At 37.1% G+C, this 25,216-nt stretch overlaps 1 pseudogene; it reads right to left on the bottom strand.

Annotated features, from left to right (window-relative positions):
- Nucleotides 1-855: 855 nt before the first annotated feature.
- LOC137732734 (1-aminocyclopropane-1-carboxylate oxidase homolog 1-like) lies at nt 856-24,188 on the bottom strand (annotated as a pseudogene).
- Between the last annotated feature and the right edge of the window lie 1,028 nt (nt 24,189-25,216).

Below are 25,216 nucleotides of genomic sequence, written 5' to 3'. Positions count from 1 at the left end.
CAAAGCCTCTGACAAATTACTTATAGATAGGCGCAAAGCCTCCGAAACGTTAACCCTTTTTTCACATGCTACTTTATAGATAGGGGCAACTAATCTTGGGAGGGGGGACAAATTAATTAGTAAATCAGGGCACAAACTACGTAGTAGATTGACATGAGCACGTACTACTTAGTAGATTAAGCATGGAACGCCACATGGAGACTGCTAAATTTAGGTCAAAACAATATCTTTTCCAATAATAGTTCCACTATACTCCTAAGGGCCTATTTGAGAGGTCGGTTGGGACAGGTTGAGAATAATTAAAATGAACTTGTGTCTAGTTCGTTATTTGTTATATCAAAATGTGAGCTGGACAGAACTTGATATATTGAGTTATGAATCCATAATAGAGTGGGTTATTTAGCTTATCCTTATATATGGGTTACATGTCCTGTCTTACAAGTCTTTGTTAATCCAATATATACTTAAGGCATAATCTCATCCAACCCACCATATGTTACACTCTATATGCATTTATTCTATCATTTAGTATGGTCTATTTCAATAGTCACCTTACAAGATAGTTTTTTTTTTTTTTTTTTTTTCGACGATAGAAACGCCTTAGACCATCTCCAAAGATATCAAACTTTAAACATATATTTAAATTCGACGGCTTATGAGGCAATTTGATTTTTTTTTTTTTAATTTTATTTTGTTCTTCACCCGATATGTCAAATCTAACTTATTATTTAATTATTTTTATAATTGTAATAAGTATTTTTGAAACAAAAAACTAATAATAAAAATGGTACGGCTATAAATTGTAAATAGAGAAACTTTCATGTTCATTTGAGTACTGATCCTCTCTGTCCAACTTCAAAGCTTGAGATCCGACAAGGCAGATGTGTCATCAAGGCCTTTTTTATTGTAGTCAACAAAGAAATCCCTCACAGTTGTCTACCTGTACTCTAGAGGATTGTCTAATAACTCTTTGATTGGTCCATATAGTTTTGTCAACGGTAGCATCCCTGTACAGAGGAAGCTCGCAACAGATATCCTCGCAACAGATATCCTTGGGCCAACACAGTTTGCCAGTACCTTGTGTTGTATGCTCTTAAATCTATCATTTGATATGTGCTAAATCAAAAAAATAAAAAAATAAAAAAATCAATTTTACAACCCAAACTGGAATCTAAATCGAAACAAATTTAACACAAGAAAAATTATACAATTTAGAGAGGGTAGAAATACAGACAAATAAGAAACGGTATACATGGTATATTATAATTGAACAAAATGTCATCGTGTTATTATTTCTTGATATTGGAGATCGGAGGAAGTTTGGGCTAAACCACACCTTCCCCGATCCCCAATATCCGACTCCGTTGGTTGATGAAAAATTCCAGGAACCTCGGTTATGCCCGCATCAACGAGGCCTTTAACTCCTTCTTTGGTGTCATCAAAAGCCTTTACCTCACTTTTCTGGTCGTAATTTGTTTTGGTAGATACCATCTTTGTGTGTGACTAGATTTGATTCAGATAACTGGTTTGGTAATGTATGTAAGTGGCGTGAGGATATCATTTTATAGTGTTTGAAGTTGAACGAATAGTGATATTTATTAGGGTAATACTGGGGAGATCAAATTGTTAAACCAAATGATGTGTCACTAATAGGAAATAAGCACGTTAATCAACATTTAAATAATAATTCAATCATCAACCATTACGTAATTTGATTTGCAAATTTGGTTTTGAAAATTTGATCTCACTAGCATTACCCTATTTATTATAAGGCCAAAAGATAATGCCAATTAACTTGATTGGCAATGAATATCAACAAGGGATACTTAAGATGCGGTCCCTAGTATTAATGTTTCTGACTAAAACCTTGTTGGTTTTCAATTTTTTATTGAAGTCACTAACATTAATGTAAAATGCATTCTACGTTACTATATTCTATGCAGGTTACAACCTTAATAATTTTTTCAGATTGAAAGTTTTATCTCTTATATGTTTTATTTCTCAATGATTTTAAATTTAAATAAAGAAAGCGGATAAAATATAGCTCTCTTAATTGCGATATGTTAATCGATTACACAGTCGATGAGAGGTGGCTAGAGTTAATTGACTTGGGACTACACTAATAGGTGGGGTCGAGGTGGATTTAGAGACGCGTTCGTCGAGTTGCAAGCGTGTGTGGCTAGGGTTGGTGTTTGGGTTAAGGATAAGGCGGATGATAGGGTGGGTTTGTCTAATTTTTTTCATTTGGAAATTATATTTCTTTCTATTTTAATTGAAAAAGTATTTTTTTTATAACATGTTGGTATAGTTTTATGAATTTTTAAACAGAGATTAGACAAAATGTTCTTAATTTACAAATAAAAATAAACACAAAGACTAATAGGCCGAATAGCTATAACACAGAGACCATTTGATGTTTAAGCTAATAAAAAATTTAGAGAGTTTTCACATAAACAAATTGGTCAACTCTTTGTCGTCATCTCCGACGGCTAAACCAAATTTGCAGTCGAAACGGAAGTCGAAATGCGTGGGATTTTTGGCTTTATTTGGTAGGCAGCATGTTATATTATGAATTATAACTGGAAACTTAATGTAAGCCAACATATTATGACTCCACGATATTTCAAGCCTATCGCATATTATTAGAATGAGGACACATTTTTTAGGGTCCACATATAACGTTTTTTAACGATTTCACTGTGGAAAATTTAAACTTTTTATTGTTAAATTAAATAACACGAATTTTAGTATTTCCAGTAATATTTTATTTATTTTTCATTACAAATGAATGTCTTAATAATTTTGAATTTGTTGAATTTTTTACAAAGAAGATTTATGAATTATGAATTAAAATATTAGATTGTTCGGATCCTTGAAAACAATTATCAAATGAGAAGAAAAGAAATTGTGTCTAAGTGTGTGTATAAAAATATTTGAATCACATTAATGTCAGTACATTCTAAAGCTTTGCCCACCCTCTCCTCTTAGTGTAAATAATATCATTTAATTCAAAAAAAAATATATATATATATATGTATGTATGTATCCTCGATATCCTTATTCATTAGATATGAATTAACCAAAACATAAAGCATGAGGTTCAAGAAAATAGTTGATTCACAAGAAAAATCTGCTTTTGTGGAAAACACAACAGAGATAAGTCATGGAATTTTTTATTCGAGAACTGTTATTTGCACTCCAAAAATCTCATTTAAAACTCCTCACAAATGTATTTTTCTTTCAAAATATAGAAAGTTTAAAGTGCAAAATACAAAGTGTGGAGTGCCAATTCTAAACACAAAAATTTTGTATTGAATGAAACAAGAACACGTGTACAAAGTAGGTTTGTATTGATTTGAATTTGTAGGTTACAATATCTATTTACAACTTTCCTCTGATTAGGTCTTCAAATTTGATGTAGATGCTTGATCGTTGATCCAAGGGTCACGATGACTTGATCTCGGACGAACGGTTGAACGATTGCTTCAAGTTTTGAGCTTGAAAACAACGCGTGGATGATCTTTACCTCAAGAGTGCGGCAAATGTAGTGTTTGATGCGGGATTTTGTTGCTTCAAGGGTCTTGGCAACTTGAACTTGAAACGAACGTTGCTACAAGTTTATAAGCTTGCAACTAGGTCATGAAAGAATCGGCACGAGCACTTATTGATTCTTCAAGGGAGAGCTTAAGCTTTGGTCGAAAGAAAGCTTCGGCTTTAGTTGAATGTTCTTAGAAGAGAGCTTTGGCAGCGTATTAGTCTTCAAAGATTTGTGCAGAGGTTCTTCTAAATGCAAAAATTTCGACCTTTATGCTTATGGGAGGACCTTGTATTTATTGGCTTCTCAAGGCTTGCCTTTGGGATGATTTTAGGTATGTTTTGTATCTTAATTTCAGCCACTTTACTCCCTTGGCCGACTTTAAGGATCTTGTTGCCTATTTTGTGAGCAATCTTTAGTTCTTACTTATTTTATGAAGATGCTTTAGCTTTCTTTCTAGTTTTAGGATCAATTTGGATTCCCTAGCTTAATTTAAGGGGGATTCTCTGTTATTGCCGAATTTTGGGGAAGTTTTATACTTCCTTTGCTTGATTTGTGCCACATGTCATTGATGACTTGTTCATTTGTGATGAGTCATATGCCACGTGGAGCTTTGCGATGCATCATTTATATGCAATGAAATTTACATGTCTACACCAATAAGGAAAAAATAATTACAAGCAATCTATCACCTAAACTAGGAAACCCAAAATTATAAGAATCCCAAAATTAAAGGAAATATTATACAAGTTAACATTCCCCCTCAAGTTGGTGCATATATGTCACACATGCCCAACTTGTCCAAAAACATTGAAAACTTGTCACTAGAACCGGCCTTTGTAAGTATATCTGCCACTTGATCCTCGGTCCTAATCGAAGAAAATTCAATTACTTTTCCTTCCAATTTTTCTTTAATGAAGAACCTATCAACCTCCACATGCTTAGTCCTATCATGTTGTACCAGATTATAAGCGATATCCCTTGCAGCTTTGTTGTCATAGAATAACTTCATCAACTGACTATGGTTAACCCCCAAATCCTGTAATAGAAACTTAAGCCACAAGAGTTCACAAATACCAAGAGCCATGCCTCTATATTCTGCTTATGCACTCGACCGAGCTACTACATTCTGCTTTTTACTTCTTCATATTACCAAATTGCCTCCAACAAAGGTGAAGTATCCTGATGTCGATTGTCGGTCATCTACCGATCTTGCCCAGTCGGCATCGGTATATCCTTTCACCCTGAAATTCTCATTCTTCTTAAACAAAATTCATTTTCCTAGACTCCCCTTCAAATAACACAATATTCTTATAACCGCACCTATATGTTGTTCTCTCGAATCATGCATCTATTAACTTACCACACTCAGGGCATAAGCAAGATCAGGTCTCATATATGCCAAATACATCAATCTCCCAATTAACCTCTGATATCTTCCTTTGTCTACTGGTACTTGATTCTAGTCAATACTCAACTTCATTCCTTCAACCAACGGAGTTGCTACAGGTTTGCATGCTAACATCGCAGTCTCCTTTAACAAATCAATAATATACTTTCTTTGGGACAGAGATATTCCAAACTTGCTTCTTAATACCTCAATTCCAAGAAAGTACTTTATAGATCCAAGATCCTTCATTTCAAACTTCGTGGACAAATACTTATTTAGCATTGATTGTTCAACTGGGTCATTTTCTGTAACCTCCATGTCATCCACATACAATGAGTGTTGTAATCTTCTTATTCTTCCGTTTCAAGAACAAAGTGTAATCCCAATTTCTTTGTCTATACCCAAATGCCTTCATTGATTTAGTGAACCTGCTGAACCATGCTCTTAGTGACTACTTCAAGCCATACAATGACTTCTTTAGCTTACATACCTTATCCTTGTTCATGTCCATTCCGATACATCCTAGTGTAAGCTCGACATAAATTTCTTCGGTTAAATCTCCATATAGGAATGCATTTTTGACATCGAACTATTGAAGTGGTCAGTCTAGGTTCGCTGTTAGGCGTAATAGAACTCGAACGGTATTGATCTTGGCTACTGGCTCGAAGGTGTTCATGTAATCTATGCCATATTTATGAGTGTACCCCTTTAACACTAGTCTTGCTTTAAATCGATCAACTGCTCCATTGGGTTTGTATTTCACTGTACAGACCCATTTATATCCCACAGGTTTCTTGCCCACTGACAAGTCCGATAGTTCCCAGGTAGTATTCTTCTTCAGCGATCTTAGTTCCTTATTAATCGTTTTTTTCCATCTAGGATCGGCTAAGGCTTCCTGCACACTGTTAAGAATATATACAGTAGACAATTGATTTACAAATGATGTATTTGATTCAGATAGGTGACAGGTGGACACATAGTTGTTTAGTGGGTACTTCACTCTCGAGTTATGGATTGGTATGCTCACTGAATATGTAGTTTTACACTTAGGGTCTGCCTCATAAGTGGGTTTAGGGATACCTCCATTAATTCTTTCCAGGAGACTACAGAGCGGTGGCCCATCTGGCGTAGAAGACGATTGGTTATGAGAATCATTAAGGGACAAGTCGGCATATACTGCTTCTTCTACAACCGTGGGATCTAGCTATAAGGGAGTTGTGTCACCTACCATCTCAGGTTCGGCAAAAAGCTGTTGTACAACAACAACCTACTGGGAACTAGGTTGCTATGCAGTTGGTATCTCCTCGATGGTTGGCTGTTGTGTCGTGGCCTGTTGCTCGACAGCAGGCTGCTGTGCAATCTGCATATGCTTCGGTCGTGGGTAACTGCATAGTAAGTTGCTGCTTGGTTCCATAATCGAACAAACAAACTTCCTCACGTTGAAATTCCCCTAAAATGAAGACTCAAAAAAACCAAAAAGCATCTTTGTTTCATGAAAAGTGACATCAGGAGTGAAACATTTTCTTGGTTGGAGGGTGATAGCAACGATAGCCCTTCTGAGTAGTAGCATACCCCATAAACACACATCGAAGAGTTCGAGGTTCAAGTTTTCTTTGTCGTTGGGAGGAATGCACGTGGACAAAAGCCACGCATCCAAGGACTCAAGAGAGGGAGGTTGGGAACTGATAGGTAATTGAATAGGGACTTAATTGTCTGAAATGGTGTTTGAAACTCGAGAGCCCGAGAGGGAAGCCGATTAATAACGTAGGCAGCGGATGCGAGTGCCTCACCCCAATAATGCAAGGGAGACCATGCCTCAATGAGAGATGCACGAACCATTTCTAACAAATGTCGATTTTTTTCGTTCAGCCACCCCATTCTGCTGAAAGGTATACAGACATGTAGTCTGATGAACAATACGTATCAAAGAAAGAACGGAGCTCGGTATTAACATACTTGCCTCCATTATCACTGCGAACCACCTGAATGTTCAAATTATATTGGACCGAAACCATTTTGTGAAATTTTTGAAAGGCCATACTAATTTCACTTTTTATTTTAACAAAGTAACCCAAGTCATTCTTGTACAATTATCAATAAAGGTGACAAACCAATGAGCTCCACCAAGAGATGGGATTTTTGAAGGGCCCCAAACATCCGAGTGCACAATCATAAAAGGAACATAACTCTTATTTAAACTAGGAGGAAAAGAAGTTCGATGGATTTTAGCTATTTCACACACATCACACTTAAACTAAGAAACATCGTTTTTCATAAACAAACTAGGAAATAACATATTCAAATAACCAAACGAAGCATGGCCAAGACAACGGTACCATATCCATACATTTGACACTTTATTATTCTTTGCTGGAGTCCCATTCACTAACAGTGCTTGAGTGAGCAATCCCGAGCTACTAGAATTCAACTCTAGAAAATATAGCTTCCCTCGTCTAATACCATAACCAATCATCTTTCGCATCCAAATGTCCTTAAATATACAAAAATAAGGCCAAAAAACCACCAAACAATGTAAGGTAAGGTTTATTTGGGCACCGACAATAAATTATAATTTAAGGAGGGAACCACAAGGACAGTATCAAGTCTCATGGTATTAGAAAAGGAAACAGTGCCTTCCCCAAGAACTGGGGCGGCATCACCGTTAGCAACATTAACCTCAGTGTGGGTGGAGTTTTTTAGAGAGAAAACCTATATAGAATCATAAGTCATATGTTCAGTGGCTCTAGAACCAATTATCTATGTATTATTCATAACAAAAGTGGAAACATTAAGTGCCTTACCATTGATACCTGCCACAGCAATCAGAGCTGATGCTTTGCTTGCTACATCCTCCGAATCATCCTTGGTTTCTGCAACAAAAGCTCGAGTTTTATTGAATCAAGGGTCACGTGTTTTATCCCAATTCTCGGGATACCCAATCAGCTCGAAGCACCGGCTCTTGGAGTGTCCAGTCATGCTACAATGTGGACATTTACCCTGAGGACGATCATGACTTGGCTGGCCAGTTTATGGCTGCTTAGTCTTACTCTCAGACCCACCTTGCTCGGTTCGGTTGAAGGAGCCGTGAGCCTTTGCTACCATTGTAGCCGGTTCTGAGCTTTGGCCCTCCATCTTCATACCTTCCTTGCGATTCGCTTCATGACGAACGTACGCATAAGCACCCTGAAGTCTAAATGATGGGTTTTTGTGTAGTATTTTTCTTCAAACCTGATCAAACTCATCATCAAGTCCACCAAGAAACAAATACAACTGTTGTCGCTCAGTTGTCTTCTGAAATATCATGACATCTTTTTCACATGTCATGGCCATTTTGTTAAAGTGATCCAATTTCTAGAAAATCTTTGCCAATTCTCTAAAGTAGCTAGCCAATGGCCACCCATTCTGCCTGAGACATGAAGTTTTCTAATTCAATGAATAAATCCTAGCCTCATCATTCTCATCAAAATAGACAATCTTAAGAGCATCCCAGATCTCTTTAGAAGTTGACAATCGAATATATTGTTTCATGATTTCTGACTTCATTGCCAACAAAAGCCAACTCTTAATTCTCTGATCTTCAGAGAACCAATCATCATATTTGGGATCATCTTCTGCAAGTGCCTTGATAAACCCACGAAGATATCTCATCTTCTTCCTTCCAGCGATATGAATTTAAATAAGAGGAACCCATAAATCATAGTTCTTCTCATCCAAAACCATCCCAATGTTGAAGCTTGAATTATTTGGCTGAACCATAACCAGGGCAGTGGTGGGAACAAGTTGGTTGTTCTCGGCAGACATCTTTCACGAAGGGTGATAGACTTATGCAGCGGCAAGGACACTCGGGCAGCAACGACACACGTCACTCGCTACAGTTCGAGGTAGAAATGGAACACAACAACAACTTCTCGTTGCTCACTGTTTGTCGAAGGCACAGCAATGGTGCTGGGCACGACTCGGTAACACAAACCCAGTTAGGGTTCAAAAATTTTCTTTCCTTTTTTACGACCTAGCTTTAGTGCCAAGAAGAGAATGCTTTGAATGTGATAATTGTATTCTTCTCATTCTGAGGTATATATAATCATGTACAATCCTACTACAATAAGGAAAGAATAATTACAAGCAATCTATCACCTAAGCTAGGAAACCCAAAATTATAGGAATCCCATAATTAAAGGAAATATTATACAAGTCAATAGAAACTAATATGGAAAAATATGACAAGACAAACAATCCAAAGTGACACCAAGATTTATAGTGATTCGGCCTAAGTCTACATCCAGTTCGAAAACGGCGAGGAAATTCCATTAATAATCGAAATAGAGATTACAAATAGAGTTTAACTCTAAAATCCCAATAACTCTCACTCAAACAAAGAACAAATGGAAAAGATGAAAATACATATCAAATCTTTGAGTGAGTGATTATTGTTCTTTTCTTCCAAAAGAGCTCTCTACGCTTTCCCATCTAAAACACAAAAGGTTGCTGCCTTATATACAAAATATGCTGCAAAACTAGCGACTCGCGTTGCTTTCACATGAGCAGCTAAAGGCTCATTTACTTTGGGCAGTTGGGCTGCTGGGCTCACAGAATTGAGTCACAATCCAACAACAAACCTCTGATAAACAATCTCGCGGCAGATATTCTTGGATTTGTCAGTGCTCTGTGTTCTACACTTCTGAATCTATCATTTGATAAGCAAGACCTCCAAATAATTCACTATAAGATAACCTGAACTAGGGAACCTAATCGAAGAATTCAAGAAATTCTAACGATCATTTACACAGCAGTAATTTTTTTTTTAGAAATGTGTAACATTCAGAGCGGACAGAGATATAAAAGATGATGAAGATGAAGAATGGGCACTCACTTGTAGAAGATCTCCAATGTTAACCACAAGAGCTCCCGGCAATAGCGGAACATCAATCCACTTCTTGTGATGAAGAACTTGGCGACCACCAATATTATCTTGCAGAAGAATTGTGAGGAAGGCACTGTCAGCATGCTTGCTTGTGCTCAAAAGTTAACTCGGGTTGTGGACAGGCGAGGTAGTAATGGCCTATAACCTGAATTATTACAGTCTGGTATTTTATTTTGATAATTATTAGAATTCAAGAAATTCTAAAGATCATTTACGTAGCACTAATCAACAACTTAATTTCTCTAACAGATCGCCATAAATTATTACAATCAGGTATTTTATTTTATAATTTAATCCGGCACATTTTGACAATCACCTTACGGAATGTTCATAGCAGTAGCTCAAAGCTTGAAATAAGACAAGGCAGATGTGCCATCAAGGTCATTGTTACAAACGTAAAGAATGTAATCCCTTACATTAGTCTCTGAAGAAAGTTGAGATTTCATCATGATAAGTAGTTGTGAAGCCAAAAATAATCAAGAAGTATATGAAGGTGACACGTGGATTATAGGGTAAAAAGGACAAAACTACTCTCAAGGAACACCGGAACTCCTAGACGCGAGCAGTGGACAACCATCCCTCAATCAAGTCAAAAGTGTCCAAAATAGGTATCTATTTAGAACCTATTTCATCCATCCTCATCAAATATTCTCTACAAGGTAACCCCAAATCTTTCCTTTCAAATTATATTAATTAGCTAATTAATGGATTTCTTATTCAATTAATTTATTAATTATCTACAAATCATGAATCTCAGCCATAAAACCATCCAAGTGGCAGGTCCATCTCCTCCCAAAAGGGCCGGCCACACCCTTATATAAACATCCTCATTTTCTCCAAAAACTAATTCTGCACTCTTGCTAAATTCTCTAAATTGTCCAAACACTTTTCCCTCAAAATTCTAATTTTGGCATCGGAGGTTCTTCGACCAAAGCCCCTTTCGTCCCCCCCCCCCCCCCCCCCGGCCCCAAAAAACCCCAAAATTCATTGTGGGTGCGTGAGGCTCTTGGCCTTGACCAAAGGTATTATTTGTTTTGTAGGTGCAATTTTGTCAAAGAACAAGGAGGAAGAAATTTGCATCCACAAATTGGTGCTTTCATTGAGAGTTAAGTCACACTTGTAGAAGACTCTCACATCTAAAGTTTTTTTGTTTCTTTGCTTATTTGTAGATTTTTCGTACATTCTTATTTTTGGAATTTTTATTTCTAAAAATTCTTTGATAAAACGTAAAAGAAAAGTACAATGGCAAGAGATTCGGAAACCTCAGCAAATGGAAATTCCAACGTTCAAGGATTAGGACCACAACGATCTACAAGGCTCAACATGGCTGTGAGCAGAGTGGCACCTCTACGAAGCACCACCGTGGCAACCACCATGGCAATCACCTTTGGCAAAACCCACAACTCTAAGGCCACAACCCAAGCCGTGCCACTTCAACCTTCAAGGGCCCAAGCCTTAGCAGAGCCGGCACAGTGCCGTGCAAACCCAAAGCATTGCCGAGCCGAGCCCAAGTCTCACACCCGCGTGCGCCACACGCCGAGCAACCTACTCCTATGGCCCAGCCTGCTCCTGTGGCATTCCAAGCAACCCAAATCGGTCCAAGATTAGTTCAACCATTTTGACTTCAAATTTCTGGACCTATGATAGAACCGGGCATTTCCACCACATTTCTCCTCGAATTTGACATTTCCCAACTCAAATCTCGCACCGAAGTCTACCACACTTCCATTGCTTAAGGAGATGCATTCCTTCCAACCCAAATGAAGAACAACACTTGTATCGACAAGTCATAGAATTAATGAACACCCTCGGTCAGTAGACGACCTTGATGAATCAGCTCTTACAGCGCACTGAGATACAATGTGCCCTAGATAAGGTGTCCCGAAGTAGGACAAGGGCAGACGAAAAACCTCTCCAGCAGCGTCCCGGCAAGCAGCCACTCGACCAGCCATGAACCGAGTGTTCGAGCAGTGTACACTCTCGATTGGATATCGTATACTCCCATCTTAGCACGCAGAGAAGTGTGCACTCTTGACTAGGCCCACATACGAGCATACATTCATGGTTGGGGCCACACTCCGATAGTCAACATGAGCAACCTTCTAAGTGAAGTGTTCAGTTAGGCTCAAGCTCAACCAGCAGCCTGTGAAGAATTCCCTCGCCTGATAGGAACGAACCATATGCACCGTAGCCAAGGCATAGACGAGCTAAGCATGTAGAAGAGCAGCCTAGACCAGTAGGTCATGATCGGTGGCAACCGAGAGCTCTGTTACCCCAATAAAGGTAAATTCAATAAGAAATATAAAGGCTCCTGACCGAGCGATTGCGTGATTTCCAACGCAACAAGGTCATTAACGAGGCACTACGATGAGACATGACCTACATAAGCAGGCCACCATTCACGAATGAGATCGAGCAGGTGGAGCCTCCATGCAAGTTCAACATGCCACATTTCACAACCTTCAAAGGGGAGCCGGAGAGACACCTAAAGCACTGCCGAAGAGCAATGATCTTCCATCGAAACAACGACAATCTCATGTGCAAGATATTCACCACCACTTTACAAGGCGAGGCGCAAGATTGGTTCTACACCCTGCCGCCACAATCTATCCGGTGTTTCAACAAATTTTCTTTGGTTTTTACAAAAGAATATTCATCCTATCGCTCGATCAAGAAAAAGTCTGACCACTTGTTCAACGTCAAAAAGAACCCAAAGGAATCGATTCACGATTATGTGAAGAGGTTCAAAGCAGAGAAGGCAAAGATAGTCGAATGCAACGACTCGATAGCTAGAGCAACCTTCCAAAAAGGACTTCCAGCAAACCACCCGTTGTTCAAAAAATTGATCATGAAAAAATATCTAACTCTGGCAGACTTTTTTGCTCTGACAAAGAAGCATGCTTTTGGGACGAGGTTTGCCAATCTAGATGCAAGGACTTGAAAGATAACCTAACATCACTTCCTTACTATCTAAACCAGAAGCAGTGGAAGACCTATTCGCGTGTTTGACGGTATCTAAAGCAGCAATAAGCTCTACCATTATATGAGAAAAGCTGGGGGCCGACTATCTGTATTCCACAGTTCAAAAGCTCTCTTTGATGCTACCCGAAATTCAAAAGCGAACTTTGGCGATAGTTATTGCAACCCGGAAGCTCAAGTTTTACCTTCAGACACACACAGACATCCTCATGACGCACTATTTTGCCCAATCCAAACGCATGACGATAAAGGCGTAGACACTGGTGGATGTAATGTTTTTTGACAAACACAACAACTCGGCCCAAAAGGCACGCTAAGGGCAAACGAACACTAGAATGACACACTTGGAAGCAAGCTTATCACCCCAAATTATTATACATAAGAGCAACATGTATCACCAGTTGAACACCACATCCTGCTATGTGTCACATGGCCCCAGCCGACCCTTGCTCCATAATTTAACTCTAGAGTGGCCTAATACCGACAGTTGAGCATTGCCTGCTGCGTGTAACTTGGCCCCAACTTCATGGCTCCCTACCATGCATTCACAACGCAGCAGGGTGACTTAACAACAGCTCCCTACTATGCCTTCACGCCTAGCCTAGGTGATGCAACAAAGTGGCCCAACGACGCCCCAGAGGTAGCCAAGTACGCACTAGCAGCGCCTGCTCCACCCGATGGAGATTTCTGGCATTTGCATATCGACAACGCATCTAACTACAAAGGTTTGAAAGCAGGCGTGGTCGTTGTCACCCCAGAAGTTTTGATGCCTAAGTAAGCGATCACTCTAGGCTTGAAGCATCTAATAACGAAGCAGAGTACCAGGTCCTTCTAACAGGCCTCCGAATGGCAAAAGTTTTGGCGGTGAAAAAGTACGCAATTCATTCTGATTCCCAACTAATCATTTACCAGACTACTTGAGGTATTTCAGACTTACACCCTTACTCAAGTTCCAAGGGCAAACAACGCTCACATGGACGCACTAGCTGACATAGGCTCCGTCCTCGATCACCAACTCAAACGCTCTATTCCAATGAAGTATCTAGACAAGCCAAGCATAGAGGCAGAGCCAGCAACCGAGGTGTCATAGGTTAGTACAACTCCAAACTAGCAAGATTTCATTATAGACTACCTGGTCAATGGCACATTCCCCATGGAAAGATTGGTGTCTAGAAAGCATCAAATAAAGGCAGCACGTTACTATATGTGGAATGGCATTCTCCTCTGAAGATCCTACACTGGATCACATCTTCGTAGCCTAGTGCCTCCCGACGACCTAAAAGTTCTAAGCTCAATCCATGAAGGCGTTTGTTGAAATCATTCCGGAGGCCAATCCTTAGCACAGAAGGCTCTAAACGCAAGCTACTACTGGCTTACCATGCACCAAGACGCTAAGGAGTTAGTACAAAAGTGCGACCGCTGCCAACACTACAAGCCAGTACCAGCATTGCCTACCAGTAAATTACACTTGCAGACTAGTCTTTGGCTATTCATGCAGTAGGAAAACGACCTGGTATGGCGAATACCGCCCACTACTTGGGGCAAAGGCATGATAATCGTGACAACCGATTACTTCACCAAATGGGTAGAAGCAGAGCTCATAACTACCATGACACAGACGGACATATAATGCTTCATACGGAGGAGCATCATTTGCCGATTTGGCATTCCTCAATCCATCGTCACAGACAACACCTTGCAATTCGTAGGCAAAGATTTGGCGAAGTTCTTCCAAAAGTATGGCATTAAGCAGCACATGTCCACATCGAGATATCCTCAAGGCAATGGGTAAGCTGAAGCATCCCAGCAAACGATCCTCGACTGCCTCAAGAAATCCCTCTCCAACAAGAAGGGAAAATGGGCAAATGAATTTCCCGAATGTCTATGAGCATATCACACCACTAAACGACGAGCCACTGGTGAAACTTATTTCTATTTGGCATTTGGTTCAGAAGCGATCATTCTACCCAATGTCATTATGCTAAGTATCATAACTCAACTACCAAACATCGAACAGAACAGTAAGGAGATGGCCATAACTTAGATCTGGCAAAGGAGAAAATCGCAGCCTACCAGCAATAACTCATCTCCAACTACAACAAAAAAGCCAAGATCCGGCAATTCCAGCCCGGAGATCTAGTCTTAAGGAAAACCTTCATCACTGCCCGCAGAGAAGGCTCCAAAAAGATGAATCTCATCTAGGAAAGTCCGTACAAGATCAGTAGAGTAGGCGGCAAAGAAAATTACACCCTCGCCACCATGAACGATAAAAAGATCGAAAAGCAGTGGTAGGAGCATATTTATGATACTTAGTTATGTTGTTTCCTTGCATTTAGTTAGCTAATTACTACTTATTATAGTGTTTTAAGCTATTTTCGTGTGTTTGTAGGTCTTAATGACAAAGTTGGCTAGAAAAGGCAATTTTGAGCCTTTTAGAGCAGTTTTGGGCATGGAATGGATAGCTTGCACATGGAGCATGGTGGATGATGAATTTGGAGTCAAAAGAGGCTAGGAACATGCAACAAATCTGGAGAAACAAATTTAAGTCAAAGAAGATAAGGAAAGAGCAAGAAACATGAAACATTATCCAAACCACCTTATCTTATCCTTCTCCTACATTGGTGCCGCACCCCTTAGCCCTTGTTCTTCTAGAAGTCTGCCATAATTCCCTTTCTAGAAGACCCTATTTGTCCCTAAATACATGCTACACCCTTTATCCCTTCTAGAAGTCCTAATTTCTGCCACAAAATACATTGTTTCTAGAACCCCAAGAAAGGTGGCGCCTCTCCCTCTTCTAAAAGCCCTAAAATCTGCAATCATTTTCTCCTAGGATTGTGCAATCCTTTTCCTTTCAGATTTTGGTGCACCCTAGTCCTTCTCCAACCTGATTTCTATCAAACCCTAGACCTAATTCTAATTCCCTAGGGTTTGCCATGCACTATATATATATATATATATATATATATATATATATATATATATATATATATATATATATTTTTTTTTTTTTTTTTTTTAAGTTGTGTCGCATCTCTCCCCACTACACACACAACCATTCATCCTTCCATTCATTGATTCAACCACACCACACACCATGTATTCAGAAAATCCACCTTTGCCGCAAGCCACCTACATCTATTGGAGACTTTCAGAGTTCTTTCTTCCCTCATTTCGTTTCCATGTTTATTTTAATTTGCTTTCCAATTGTTATGAACATGTGTAACTCAGTTTTTCTTAGTTAAAGTGAATTCAAAGCCATGGACATATGTTTATATGAATTGATTTCCTCCAGTTATTGTTTCTTGAATTGTGAATGGAATTTACTTGACTGATTTATTGAGAACTTGTTCTTGTGTGTTGATTAAGGATGCATACTTAGTTTTCATGCATGAATTTGATGCTAAAGTATAAGAGAATTTCACCTAATCGTTATGACCTTATATTCACAAGTAGTAAAAGTCACTAGTCATGATTGTGTTAAGTAAATTCTAGGCAAAAGTATCATGTAGTTCATAGTTACGAATGCCTTCTCAATGCTTATGATTTTCATAAAACTTAATGACTTTTGATATGTATCTCTATCATGCGTTTCATATAGAGAACTTGAGAAAGATAATTTGGTTGTGATGCGTAGTCCATCCAATTCAATGAAACTAGGAAAATCTGAAAGTTAATTTGTGCTTCTCACAATTAATTTGGGGCATTGTCATTCATGGTTTTAAGGGATAATAACTGGAAATCAATTTGTGTTTCATATGTGCATGTTGGAGAAGGATCCTCTAACTAGCCTTTACCCATTCAAGTCAATCAATTTAGTGTTTAATCTGTTTAGTTTTGCAATCTGCCTAGTTTAGTTAATTTCGTCAAAATCAATCCCCTTTAATATTTAGTGTTTCAACTTAATTAGAATTTGTTTAAGTTTAGTTCTATTAGTGTTTAGAGTCAAGCTAAGGTCAAAATTCATCCAAATAACCCATTAGTTCTTATTTGTGTTAGTTTTGTTTCAATTCGTTAGAATCTGCCATATTGAGTCTTTTAAGTCTTTTTAGTTCAATTTTCATCTAAATCACTTTCTATGACCTATTTTGAGTCAATTCAACTTAGTTTGTGTGTTTTGAGTTAATTTAGCTTGTTTTGAGTCACTAGAGTCTAGTTTTCTATTTATAAGCCTAGTTTTATGTTTTCGAGTCAATTTTGAGTAGATTAGCATCCCTAGTTAATCCCCGGTCTAGAACAATCCTTACTTGCATATATACTACAATTGTCAACATTAGGGTTTAATTTGTGTGTCAAGTTAATTTTCACATCAAATTTTTGGCGCCATTGCTGGGGATTAGCAAAATTGCTAATCTTCCCCTAGTAGTGTCGTGTGTGCTTCTTTTGTTTCTGTTTTGTTTTGTTTTGTTTTCGGTACTAGTTTATGACTCATAGTTCTCAACCTGTTCGTGAGAATATATTGAAGTTTGATGACGGTTTTGAACAAACTTTGAGAAGAAGGAGGAAGCAACTAGAACCTAATCCACCTAGTTCAAGTTCAGAGTCCAAATCTGAATTTGAAGAAAAACAAGCCATGGCTGCGGATAATCGAACAATCAAGGAACTTTCAGCCTTGGGTTAGACAATGTTGTATTTTATGCCTTCAATATCCTAGGATAGCTCAAGGCAAGACCGATGAGTTCGAATTGAAGTCTAGCTTGTTGCATCACATTCCCAAATACCATGGGCTGTCCATGGAAGACCCAAACAAGCATCTTAAGGAGTTTGAAGTGGTATGTTCGAGCATGACACCCATTAATGTTGATGGGAACATTTTGAAGATGAAAGCTTTTCCATTCTCTCTTTTGGAAAAGGCTAAACATTGGCTATACGAATTGGCACCCGAAACCATCACTTCTTGGGAAAGCATGAAGAGAGCATTCTTAGAGAAGTTTTTCCCAACTTCGAAGTCATTCTCTTGAGGAAGAGAATTAGCGGCATTCAACAAAACCAAAGGGAGTCTTTTCCATCGTACTATGAGCGTTTCAAGACTCTAGTTGCATCATGCCCTCAACATCAAATGAAGGAATAGCTTTTAATTCAATATTTCTATGAGGGACTCCTTCCAATTGAGAGATAAATGCTAGATGCCTCGGCAGGAGGTGGTTTGGTTGACAAAACACCGGTGGCTGCCAAGGTCTTAATTGCAAATTGAGCCTTAAATGCACAACAATACGAGGGAGTTGGACAAAGAGACCCCCCATGGCAACACCAAGTGAATGAGGTAAGTGCAATTTCTGATATTCAATCTCAATTGGCTAATCTCACTATTCTTGTGTCATAGGTTGTCGATGGATCCAAAATACAAGGTGTGGCAATATGTGGAGTGTGCTCTATGCAAGGGCATCTCAATGATCAATGTCCTCAATTAATAGAGAATGGAGGATGGCAAAACGCCAATGCCATAGGTTATCAAGGCCAAAATCAGCAAAGGAATGATCCATATTCAAATACATACAATCCGGGTTGGAGAGATCATCCAAACTTCAAGTGGAGGGAGCCTCAACAATTTCAGTAACAAGGTAGATATAAACAGCCACCTTTGGGACTCTACCAAAGGCCATTCGCACCATCACAACTTCCACCACAACCTGCCTAACCAAATTCAGGTTCATCTTTGGATAATGATAAAATGCTTCAAATACTAACTTTTATGACTCAGGGATTACAAAATCAAGCCAAAGAGATGGGCAAAGTGAAGAAGCAAATTGGGAAGATGACGGGGTTCATGGGGCAGTTTTGAGAAAAAGGCAAACTACCTAGCTCAACAATTGTCAATCCAAAATGAGGTTTTGAAACTGCCAGGTAGGCCTGGCAATTTCTGACACGACCCGATAACCCGACACGACACGACACGAAATTAACAGGTGTTTGGGTCGACACGATAACGAATCGGGTCGTTATCGGGTAACCCGATAAGCACCTGTTAAGATAACGGGTTGGTTCGGGTATACACGTGGGTAACACGATACACGATAAGCAGAATATTATTTTTATAATTTTATAACCCTAAAAAAATACTGTAATAATTATATACATTAATTTTACAATTTTATACCCCTAAAAATTACAATAAATATATATATATTAAATTAACTATAAAATTTATAATAATTATAATAATTATATATACTATAATAATTATACCCCCAAAATATTAAGTCTATCTATAATAATTATATATATATATATATTAAATTTTATAAAAACTATAATAATTATTAATTAATAATTTAATATGCATGATGCATTGCATGATTTTGCATCCATTGAAATTTGATGTGATTTCTTTCCATTCAAATTTCAATAATCAATTTCTTGCCTTTGCCAACTTGCCGCCCTTTTTGAAAAAAAAAATGGAGGGAAAATGAAAATGTTAAGAACAGTTGAAAATAAAACAAAAAAGTGAGGGAATTAGAGAAAGATGTTGGAGGGAAAAGTCAAAATGATAAGAAAAAGTTGAAAAGGAAACAAAAAAGAGAGGGAAAAATGAAAATTAATAGAAGTGGTGAGAAATTTTTTTTTTTTTTTTAAGTTATTAACTTTTTATCACACACATGACTGTCATAACATATCTCACTATTTTTATAATGACACACGTGACACGTGATGTATGTACAATTCCGTGAACCAGTCAATTATAATTTATACATACAAAATAAATAGATTTAAATCTACTTAATAAATATATACACACACACACACACACGGAACTTGATTGATGGCATACGAATTCTCCAAAACTAATTTCAACGATCCCAACCGTCAAACTTGTTTGTATATGCTTTGAGATCACATCAACAAAAAATCATAAAAAATAAACATTCAGAGATCAAGTAAAGGGACAAAGCTTTTCAACGATTATAAACGAAAAATCACGATTTAACGGTTATTTTAACTCCGATTTTGATGATTTTTTATAACTACACTCATTGACCCTATATGAATACAATGAATGAATTCGATCTTCAATTTAAAATATTTACACAAGTGGATACCACAAAATCTTATGTTATACTTAATGAAAGTATAAATAAACTCTAAGTGTTAGTCAATCTATCGTTTTACGAATTCTCCAAAACTAATTTCAACGATCCAAATCGTCAAAATTGTTTGTATATGCTTGGAGATCACATCAGCAAAAAATCACAAAAAAAAAAACATTCAGAGATCAAGTAACGGGACAAAGCTTTTCAACGGTTATAAACGAAAAATCACGATTTAACGATTATTTTAACTTCGATTTTGATGATTTTTTATAACTACACTCATTGACCCTATATGAATACAATGAATGAATTCGATCTTCAATTTAAAATATTTACACAAGTGGATACCACAAAATCTTATGTTATACTTAATGAAAGTATAAATAAACTCTAAGTGTTAGTCAATCTATCATTTTACGAATTCTCCAAAACTAATTTCAACGATCCAAACCGTCAAAATTGTTTGTATATGCTTGGAGATCACATCAGCAAAAAATCACAAAAAAAAAACATTCAAAGATCAAGTAACGGGACAAAGCTTTTCAACGGTTATAAACGAAAAATCACGATTTAACGGTTATTTTAACTCCGATTTTGATGATTTTTTATAACTACACTCCTTGACCCTGTATGAATACAATGAATGAATTCGATCTTCAATTTAAAATATTTACACAAGTGGATACCACAAAATCTTATGTTATACTTAATAAAAGTATAAATAAACTCTAAGTGTTGGTCAATCTATCATTTTAAGAATTCTCCAAAACTAATTTCAACGATCCAAACCGTCAAAATTGTTTGTATATGCTTGGAGATCACATCAGCAAAAAATCACAAAAAAAAAACATTCAGAGATCAAGTAACGGGACAAAGCTTTTTAACGGTTATAAACGAAAAATCACGATTTAACGGTTATTTTAACTCCGATTTTGATGATTTTTTATAACTACACTCCTTGACCCTATATGAATACAATGAATGAATTCGATCTTCAATTTAAAATATTTACACAAGTGGATACCACAAATCTTATGTTATACTTAATGAAAGTATAAATAAAGTCTAAGTGTTAGTCAATCTATCGTTTTACGAATTCTCCAAAACTAATTTCAACGATCCAAACCGTCAAAATTGTTTGTATATGCTTGGAGATCACATCAGCAAAAAATCACAAAAAAAAAACATTCAGAGATCAAGTAACGGGACAAAGCTTTTCAACGGTTATAAACGAAAAATCACGATTTAACGGTTATTTTAACTCCGATTTTGATGATTTTTTAGAACTACACTCCTTGACCCTATATGAATACAATGAATGAATTCGATCTTCAATTTAAAATATTTACACAATTGGATACCACAAAATCTTATGTTATACTTAATGAAAGTATAAATAAACTCTAAGTGTTAGTCAATCTATCGTTTTACGAATTCTCCAAAACTAATTTCAACGATCCAAACCGTCAAAATTGTTTGTATATGCTTGGATTTTCGAGTGTAGATATAGTACTTGAACGAGAAATGTTTTAATGTTTTGAAGTAATATTTATGTGGCAATGTGTGGTATGTGCAAATTTTTTAAAAATATATTTTTTTCTTAACGGGTCATAACGGGTCATAACGGGTCGGGTCACTTTACCCGTTGGGTAAAGTGACACGACATGTTAAGGACCCGTTAAGATAACGGGTGTGACACGACACGACCCGTTAAGATAACAGGTGTTACACGAAAACGACACGAACACGATAGACACGACCCGTTTGCCAGGCCTACTGCCAGGGCTATCATTTTAAGAAGTGGTAAAGAAGTTGGAACCAACCCCAAACCAACCAAAGCAAGTCATAAAGAGGATGAAAAGTTGTTGTTTGAAGAAGAAGAAGTAGACAAAGCCACGGCAAGGGTAGAACAACCCTTGCCGCAGCCCCCTAGTGCACCTAAGCCGTCCTAAACCACCAAGGTAAGTCCAAATTCAAATTTTTCTAGTTCTATTCCACTAAATGTGCCATTTCCTAGTAGGTTTAGGCAATCAAAGAAAGAAGAGAATGAGAAAGATATTCTGGAGACCCCCCCCCCCAAAAAAAAAAAAAATCATTGTGAGCGTGTGAAACTCTTGGCCTTGACCAAAGGTGTTATTTGTTTTGTAGGTGCAATTTTGTCCAAAAAAAATGAGGAAGAAATTTGCATCCACAGTAGTCATATGAGGATGTTAAGGTAAAATAGTCTCATATCGGTGAAAAAAGAAGCTTTGCAAGGGATTATAAAAGGTTAGCTACTCCTTATATTTCCAAGGAGAATTAAGGTTTCCATCCCTTTTTTTCAACTCCATTGATTGAAACCTTATTCCTTTTCAAATTTTAATCAAGGTCCCTTGGTTCTAATAAACATCGTTAATTATTTCAATAATAAAATATTTTACATATCCAGATAATAAAATTTTATTTTTAAATTATTCATTTAGTGTTAGAAACGTTACCTTTGATATATTTATATTTATGACTAAATTTTGTATCATATATTTTTACTTTTAGTTTGTACCCATTTTAATTTGCAAAGCTTTTTTTAAATTGTGCCGATTTTCTATTCAATTTTAGTTTGTACTCATATATTAATTTCTTTTTGTGTCCATATTTTTCAAACTTTTATTTGTACTCATATTTTTTTGGCCTTTTATTTGTACCCATAATTTATTAATAATGTACCCATTTGTCTTTAAAAAGGTGTCACTTTGTTATATGTAAAATGTGCCCTTTTTTTTTTATTTGAAATGTACCCATCATATAAAACGTATCAACTTTTTTTGTATAAAATTTACCAACCTTTTGTATGTAAAATGCGTAGTATAAACATTACCGATTTTTTTTTATGTAAAATGTCATTACTATAAGTAATGACAAATCATGGGTTTTATGTAAGTATAATTTCCTTTAATATTTTCAACAAATTATGGATTTTATTTAAAATCTCATTAATATAAATAACTACAAATATCAAATTTTAATTAAAAAATTATAATAACCAGCATAGAAATGCATTATTACATTAATTTCAATGACTTCAATCAAAAATTAAAAACCAACAAGGTTTCAATCAAAGAACATTGATAAATAGGGACCGCATCCAAAATCACCTATTTCCAAATTAAGGGCCACATTTGCTTCACATTATTTGATTTGTGTTGCCCATGTGCTAGACTTAAAAATTCACCACACGTGAAAGGGCATGTTAATCAATCCAAGAGCTTCAGGCACGGGAGAAAGATCAATCTATGTCATTCAAGTGACTTGGCTTTCATACACTTTACTAGGACGGTTTTTTGAAAGAAATCAAGCATTTTTTATAATTCGCCTCTTGAACCAAAATTATTTTACAAAAAGACATAACCAAAATGGTGAATTGAGGAATTTGCATGTTGAGTAAAAAATCTTCTTATTGTTCAAATTCCAGGCCTTGTTGTAAGCTGAAGTGCACACTAACAAAAAAAAACCTCTCTCTCTGCCACTAGTCCAATCCATACAAAATAAGATAGCCAAAGATCAGCCACCGAACATTTTTCTGTGCCCGTATATGCATGATTCTGTTGCTAGTTTACCCAAGCATGGGTGATCCATGTCTAGTGAAGACACGAAGCCACATAACTCATCTGCCGCAAATGCAGCTATGGGTATTGCACTTTTTCGGTGCGGTTAATAACACTTTGAGTAATGTTAGGGAGATTATATTTTGAAAACTAAGGGATATAGGAGTTGATGTTCGGTTTATTACTTAAACATTGATAAACGTGTTTATTTCTATTGTCGACACATCATTTAGTTTGCAAATTTTGTCTAGAAACTTAGTCTCCCTAGCATTACCCTACCACTTTTGACGAAACGATTTAAATCCTACTTCAAACTTGTTCATATTTCTATCTCTAATAACAACACATGCATATAAATTGTAAAAGAATTCTTATTGATCAGAGATTGATTGTTACCTAGAAACTCAAGATTAAACTATCTCACTAGTTCATCAAGAGGGATCGATTAATTCTTATAGCAGATCACATACCTGAGCACTACTTACAAGTCTTCTGGCTTAGTAGGATTAGGAGCCACGTAACACATAAAAGTCTTTCTCCAATAAGTCGCGGATGCACTGTAAAGATTAGATTTGCTATTGTAAACCACAGGTTTAAAGGGATCAGGGTATAAAGCTCCTTCACATGAGTGTCCAGCTCAAAAAACCCACGTACCCCATCCTTATCTCCTCTAGAACATCAACAGGTATTCCATGATTGACAATTTGAAAATAAAAAAGCCCCAAGTCTCTGACGCCTCTCCGATGTCGTTTAGACCCCCCAAAATTGCATTTTAAAGTTTGGGAAAATTTTTGGACCTTTCGTTTTTTGTCAGATTCACGTTCATTATACTCCCTAAAACTCCCATACATTCTTGGATTAGTAATGAGCCATTACACATTCTATAATTCACTATATTCATGGTTCTAAAAGACGCTAAGTTCTAGTCGGACGGCCAATTAGGACCTAGCGTCTAGGCAAACTAGGCGGATTTGTATTTTGTTAAGTAAATTTATTATATAATATATAACTAAGTGCATGTTTACAAACAAAAAAAAATACTTATATAAGAAATTTGGGAAAAATAAAAAGAAAAATACATGAATAAATATTTAGGGGTGTGCTATTCACACACCCCTTTTTACTTCTCACACCTTTTTAATTTCCATCATTTTATCTTCTTCAATTTATCCAATCCGACGGTCGAAAATTAATAGGGTGTGTAAGAAGAAAAAGACTTGGGCCTGATTTGAAAAAACCTATATCAAATGACATTTAATTAAAAAAAAACCCTAACCACAAACATTAACCGTCACTTTCACCCACCCCACTTTTTTTTTCTCTCAAAAGGGCGATGGCTTTGTCTTCTCTCACTTTCTGCAACTTATCTCATTCTCATCTCTACTTTCTGATGAACCCACCTTCACTCCCCTCCTCATCTTCTCAGCCAAGTGAGGTTTATGCAAAACCCATAACCCACCTCCTACAGAACCGAACTGTCCAAAATTGCAAAGATGAGTTGCATATGGTGAACGGCCGGTGATGCAGATGCATGTAGATGATGAATTGGAATTACAGAACCTACCTAGGTGGCCGCCTATTTCCTCCTCGCTTTTTTGAATGTCCTGACCGAAATTGTAACGGAGCTCTGCCGCCCAACGCCTAGGCAGCCGTCTAGGGCGATTTTTAGAACACTGACAATATTGCAAGGGTAGAGCTAAGTCTACTAAAGCCTTATGGTGCCAAATGTGTAAAGTAAGTGTGCATATTGACCAAAAGAAAACGTGAGGCTTCAAACCACAAGTT

Source organism: Pyrus communis, chromosome 4 (assembly GCF_963583255.1).
Source record: "Pyrus communis chromosome 4, drPyrComm1.1, whole genome shotgun sequence".
Taxonomy (NCBI): Eukaryota; Viridiplantae; Streptophyta; class Magnoliopsida; order Rosales; family Rosaceae; genus Pyrus; species Pyrus communis.
The sequence above is the reverse complement of the archived record's forward strand: the minus strand, read 5'-3'. Positions and strand labels throughout refer to the sequence as shown.